The 7,073-nt window shown below is 34.3% G+C and overlaps 1 long non-coding RNA gene across 1 annotated transcript; it reads left to right on the top strand.

The window, feature by feature from the left end:
• Positions 1–342: 342 nt before the first annotated feature.
• Positions 343–5,381, top strand: LOC132724828 (uncharacterized). The gene is made up of 4 exons (XR_009624964.1): positions 343–472; positions 612–712; positions 4,189–4,276; positions 4,591–5,381. It is a non-coding gene; the product is annotated as an uncharacterized LOC132724828 (long non-coding RNA).
• The last annotated feature ends 1,692 nt before the right edge of the window (positions 5,382–7,073 follow it).

The following is a 7,073-nucleotide window of genomic DNA, read 5'->3' as shown; positions in this document are numbered from 1 at the left end:
AAAATTGAATGATTGACTTCTATAAAAAGGGAATGGATTTTGTATATTACTATGTAGATTGTATGGTGTCCATTTAGGGGCATCGTGACACACACATAACTCAAAACAAGGGAAACACGAAAGAACGATGGTGAAAAGTCGAATTAACGAAATCACGATGGTGAAATGCCGAATTAACGAAATCACCATAATGAAAGATCAAAAGTACGATGGTGAAATCACGAAAGTATATCGAGTTTTCACCATGATCGTGGTTTCGTTAGTATTTTCTCGAGTTATGAGTGTGTCGCGATGGCCCTAACGGGACACTGTAAGATTGTGATAATTATCTAACAGGAAGATATATCCTTTAACTTTCATATAGCGTTGTTTTAACATAAATCTAAGTCTTCCTGAAGTTTAATATTTGGGTAAAAGTTGGGCATTGATATCTAAATCCCTAGTGGAAGCCCACGAGTGTTTACAAGAACAAGTAAGTTATATCATCTATTGTTTGCTAGTTGCCTTCTTATATGTTTTGGATTTTAAGAAAGTATTTCATTACAATATGATGAGTGATGTGTTTTATCAATGGAGGTGTTGCCCTTGATTTCTCAATTTTCGTCTTTCAGGGTTTGTTGAACACATCTATAACAAAGACAGCGACAACGTTATACTTGCTCACAGTGCAGAAATAGAAGTCAAATTACCAAGTTAGAATAAATAAACAAAGGTTCTCTCAATTTATTGTAAACTTTTAATTTCCATGCTTTTGCGCGTTCTTTTATTTTGCATGATCGTGACTGTAGAACACATTTTATGAATGACAAAAGCAAAACAAATTCGTTTAACATTCCTAGCACGGATTCGCCATGCATGATTGTCATTTCTTTTTTTTCAAAAGATAGGGTGCTATAATTATTTACCGTTTAAAAAATCTCAATGCATATCTCTCTATCGCTTAATTAGATACACTATGTAGCTTTAAAGATTTTTTAAGATGAAAAAAAAACATCAACCTATTTTATCTTTAAGCATCATTGAATCTGTGTTTTTGTATAAGTTCATGATGTATAACTTCACATTTCTATCTTTCAAGGTCATTTGATACATATAAAAGTTTCTATATCAAAGATCGTCTGCTTTTACATTTTTTAAATTCTGAATGGCAAGTGTAAGTACTTAACACTTAGAAACTTCTTTCAATAGATTTTGCAGGAAAAAAGATTTTATAGTGAATATACAGGAAAAAATATTGTTAAATCATTTGTTCATTGATGTGTATAAATAGCATTGTCCATTTTATTTCACTTTGTCATCTGCGGCAAATTTTAATCTTTCAAAATAATTGAGTGCCGATCACTCCTCATTGTTAGTATCAACTCTTCTTACTACGGAATGCCGTTAGGGCCATCGCCTATAAATGTGAAGATCTAAAACGCGATAGTCGATAGTACGATGGTGAAAACGCGAAATCACGAAACTACGATGGTGAAAACGCGAAAGCACGATGATGAAAACGCGATAGTACGATGATGAAATCGCGACAGTACGATACTACGATGATGAAAACGCGATAAACTATCGTGTTTTCACCATCGTACTTTCGCGTTTTCACCATCGTAGTTTCGTGATTTCGCGTTTTCATCATCGTACTGTCGAGTATCGAGTTTCAGACCAAACCATTCATAGGCGATGGCCCTAACGGCATTCCGGAATGCCGTAAGGGCCATCGCCTATGAATGGGTTAATCTGAAACGCGATAGTCGAAAGTACGATGGTGAAAACACGAAATCACGAAACTACGATGGTGAAAACGCGAAAGTACGATGATGAAAACGATATAGTACGATGATGAAATCACGACAGTACGATGGTGAAAACGCGATAGTACGATGATGAAAACACGACAGTACGATGATGAAAACGCGATAGTACGATGGTGAAAACGCGATAGTACAATGGTGAAAACGCGATAGTACGATGATGAAAACACGACAGTACGATGATGAAAACGCGAAATCACGAAACTACGATGGTGAAAACGCGACAGTACGATGGTGAAAACACGATAGTTTATCGCGCTTTCATCATCGTAGTATCGTACTGTCGCGTTTTCATCATCGTACTTTCGCGTTTTCATCATCGTGCTTCCGCATTTTCACCATCGTAGTTTCGTGATTTCGCGTTTTCATCATCGTACTATCGACTATCGCGTTTCAGATCAACACATTCATAGGCAATGGCCCTAACGGCATTCCGTATCTTACTGGTAAATTCTTCTGATTTTTCAAAATACTATTGTGTTATGAAAGAAAACCTATTAAACCCCTGGTATTGTTAATGATTGACGACAGGTTGGTAAAAGTAATTACCTACCGGCTCCTTTGTTAAAAGCGGTCTAGAAAATCACTTACCGACCGGTTAACAGGTCTGCAAAAAGATACCGACCGGTTATTGTTCTATTGTTCTCTATACAATAGAAAATATGTGAAGTCGAGAAACTCGTGCATTACAGTACACAATATTCACCGTAAAATAACGCTGAATTGTGGGGGAAGGGGGGGGGGGGGTAATGACCACTTTGAATAGGAAAAAGAAAAGGGTCGATATATATTTTAAAGATTAATCGAAATAAATTAGCGCATTCGGCTGTAATGTCCCTCATAACTTATATTCCAGATTAATTGTGAGAAAAAACGTACTGGCTACTGTTCTGGCATTGAAGTTTTGTAGTTCGCCAATATTAATGAGTCTAACAACGCACATTAAGCCTTTCTTTAAAGTTTGCTTTTCGGTTAACCTAACAGAAGATACTAGTTTTCGTCATTTATTTGCACAACTATGTCTGAATTTGTACAATCCTGCATTATTTTAACAATTCTGCATTATAGGATATATACGACGATTATAGTTTTGGTGCATATCGAATCAAAGTCAACTTCTGCATCTTTCTTTTCCAAATTATTACTTTCAGTGAGAGTATAGTTCATCTTTAGTATAAGACCGTTTTTCTAATATTTTTCCCAGTTATTTTTTTAAATAACAATTTGGATTTTATATACCAGTATCAAGAATAAGCCTTGCACTTCCATTCTAGACCGCGTGCTTACATGCGGTCTTATAACGGATGATGCTAATTAAGAATACACGGAAAGAAAATTCTTCCAAACATGGATGAAATTCTAAAAACCTTTAAAATCAACCATCATAAAAAAACAACAACAACAAAACCCAACTTACAAAACGGTGTAACTACATGTATTACTAATATTTATTCATAGAACCCCGATTTTCACTTTCCTTTGAAAAAATCTTATATTTTAATTATACATGTATAAGAAATAGCCTGATCATCTATTTACCATGAAATTTATTATATATAAAGCTAAAGTGTTCCGTTTTTATGATTAGAAAATGTTTTTATCTTCCTCAGTATTTGTTTATATTATTAATATATTATGTATTCATATATCAAAATAATGATCTTACCTTTCCCTACTCGACAAGTTCTGTTTTTATTTTCTGTGACTCAACTGAACAAGTGCATACCTAATGAAACCCCACGAAAATCACGAGAATATTCAAATAACACCTGATTTGTAAACGAATGAATTACAAGAGCGTAGCGAATGGTATCTTTGCTTGGCTTTGGAATGCTTTCTTAAACATGATAAAGTACATAAGTTATATGTTTCTTGTACGTAATATTAATAAATACTGAGTTAAAAACTGATGTTTGGATAGAAAAACAAAAGAGCATGTAGGTAAGATAGTTACCGCACTCGGAATAGGTCTGCATAGTATTTACAGACCCGGTGGCCTTTTAAAAACCTCGATCGCTACGCTCTCTCGGTCTTCAAATCGCCACCCGGGTCTGTAAATACTATGCAGACCTATTCCTCGTACGGTAACTATTACATGCGATTTCATTGGCCACTGTACTGTACACTAATTATCAAATTGTGGCGGCATGGCGAGTGGTTAACGCGTCTGACTAGTAATCTAATGATCGCTAGCGGCATGGGTTCAAACCCTGTCAGGGGCAAGTCGTTGTTTCCTTGAGCAAGAAACTTTACGCTGGAACGGATTCGAAAGTGTGTCTATAAGCTCATAGCTTCCTACACAATCGAACTAAAGTAAATTTTGTATATTAAAACATTTATCAAACAGTGAATTAATCTAGAATGAAGATTTATTTGTTTACAGCGGCGGCATTAATGGGAAGTCCAGCAACTTAACATGCAATGTTTCAATAGCACGAAGAGCAAGTGAAGAAAGTACAAACAAACATAACGTGAGTTTACTATATCGATATTTGACTGTATTTTTATTAAGTATCCATTATGTATGCATTGGTACTATTTTTTCAGGCATTTGCCTGAAGTTCAGCTTTTTTCTGCTCCTGAAAGCAATATTTTTCTACATAAAACCAACTGAAATAATGATAAATTGTGTAAATTCAGGAGTTTTATATGTTCAGATATTTTTAACTTGCACCCATGTGTACATGTATTGAGTGTTATTTTGAAACCTTTAGTAGAAAATATTTTCTTGAATTGAACACACAGTGTGATATACTTGTATTATATGGGTCTGTTTTACTTTTAGGTACCACATAAATTGGAGCGTTTATATAGACCGGAAAAACCTGGGGAGGCAACAATAAAAGCTGCGGAACAACAAGTGTACCCCTGATAATCGTGAGAAGCCGCGGTATGGGCACGATCAGGCAGCGTTAGAGATTACATCATGCATCATTCGCAAGTGCCAGTTGTCATCTGCAAGCACGAGGATGAGCACCATAAACTAAAATAGCATGTGCATGTATTCAAATACGTACATGTATGTTGTGCCACTTTAAATATACATGTCCATTTATTTGATAAGATCACTGCTGATTGTCGTCAAGTTTTATTTTGATGTAAACTATTTGACTAGAAATGTCCGATAGCGTAATAAAGAAACGTGTTTAGAGTTTTCTCTTCCTAGTTTAGATTTTATAAGTGTTTACGAAATAGGAAGTGAAGTTTCCACAATGCGTTTTCCCGTTATAATGATTACTTTTTGTTTTATCTTAAATATATTGCATTGTTTAATAAGCATGTTACACACAAATTAACATTGTTACAAAATATAGTTATATTGGCAATGTTATACAAATTTTGAGATGCCTTTAACAATATTTAAACCACTTTACTATATATAAAATTACATTTAAACGGAAGAAATGCAAATTTTAAAAGTAAAGTTTTCTGGTTTTATTTCGGAGTGGTGAACAACAGACTGTATTATTGAGCTTATATAATATTAATTCCTGTATGATTATCACAACAGAATATCATAACGATGTATTTCCTTATATAAGAGATACTATTGAAAAGATACTGTTATTATTTACTAACTATGGTATATTATTATAATATTAAACATATTTTCAAAATTAATGTTTATTTTTTGCGATTTCAATCATTTTTTTTATTGCTCGTCAACATAAATCTACGGAAGCGTCCTGGTGCCAATTTAACATGTTCTATAAAAAAGATAACTCCTACGTAGGACTTTAAACTCCTACATAGGAGATAAAAAAGCCTAATGAGAAATTTATAACTCCTACGTAGGAGATATAAAAACCTAATTAGGAGTTTAACAGTCCTACGTAGGACTTACAAACTCCTGCGTAGGACTTTATTACTCCTACGTAGGAGTTAAAAAAAACCTAATTAGGAGTTTATAACTCCTATGTAGGACTTTATAACTCCTACGTAGGACTTTATAAGTCATACGTAGGACGTTATAACTCCTACGTAGGAGATAAAAAAGCCGAATAAGGACTTTAAAACTCCTAAGTAGAGGAACACTTATAAAGTCCTACGTAGGAGTTATAAACTCCTACGTAGGACATTTTTAAACTCCAACGTAGGACTTTAAAACTACTAATTAGGTTTTTTTTTATCTCCTACGTAGGAGTTATAAAGTCCTACGTAGTAGTTATAAAGTCCTAATTAGGCTTTTTTAGGTCCTACATAGGAGTTATTAAGTCCTACGTAGGAGTTTGTTAGTCCTACGTAGGGCTTTAAAACTCCTAATTTGGTTTTTTATATCTCCTACGTAGGAGTTATAAAGTCCTACGTAGGACTAATAAAGTCCTACGTAGGACTTACAAACTCCTACGTAGGAGTTATAAACTCCTTATTAGGCTTTTTTTTATCTCCTACGTAGGAGTTATAAAGTCCTACGTAGGAGTTGCAAAGTCCTACGTAGGAGTTATCTTGTTTTATAGAAAATGTTAAATTGGCATCAGGACGCTTCCGTATAAATCTCCATAATGCTTTGTTTCATTATTTTAACAGTGATGTAAAGGTTATATTGGGACTTTCAAGATTTCCCCCCTTACTACAAGGGCAAAAATAGTCTCAAGGTCGATCGCATTTACGGATGGTTTCCTCATAAAAAGCCCCTGAATAACATTTTGTATTGTTCCTGTACACAAGTAGTTCGGTAAATGCCAATGAGATACCGAATATCAAAACAATAAAGTTTTGAATGCGTTATTGTACTTATTTATACCGACGAAACACAAATACCGCCTCCAAAACGGTAATCAATTCGTCATTCTAACGAATGATCTCTAACGAATAAACATATTCCAGGAAATATTTGTAATGCTGGTTCAGGCATAATGTCATAAGAAACCATATGTTCTTATTCATTTCTATTTATTTGATTTACATTAATATATTGGTACGTTTACTTACCATGTTACTCGTTTATATCCATAGCTTTGCACAGCGTTACTTTTATTGGATTCGTGCATTATTTTCGCATGCCTGCGTTATTGGATATACACAGTTGTATAGCCTGGGATTCAGGCGTTGATAGTTTTTGCTTATTTATAACATTTTTTTTTATTCATAACATATGCGCTAAAATATTCCGTATTCGTTCGTCGTTTTGATAGTATCAATTTGCCGATTTGCCAAACAGAAACATTAACAGACAAAAAATCGACAGACTGGAACCAGGCTAACAGTTGTACTGAGAGGATGGTTAGTAGAAATAGGTACCTAGTTAAACCTCAGGCATAAATTTTT

Source organism: Ruditapes philippinarum, unplaced genomic scaffold (genome assembly GCF_026571515.1).
Source record: "Ruditapes philippinarum isolate M1 unplaced genomic scaffold, ASM2657151v2 ctg20365_1_1_1_1, whole genome shotgun sequence".
Lineage (NCBI taxonomy): Eukaryota > Metazoa > Mollusca > Bivalvia > Venerida > Veneridae > Ruditapes > Ruditapes philippinarum.
This window is presented reverse-complemented; position numbering and strand designations above follow the sequence as displayed.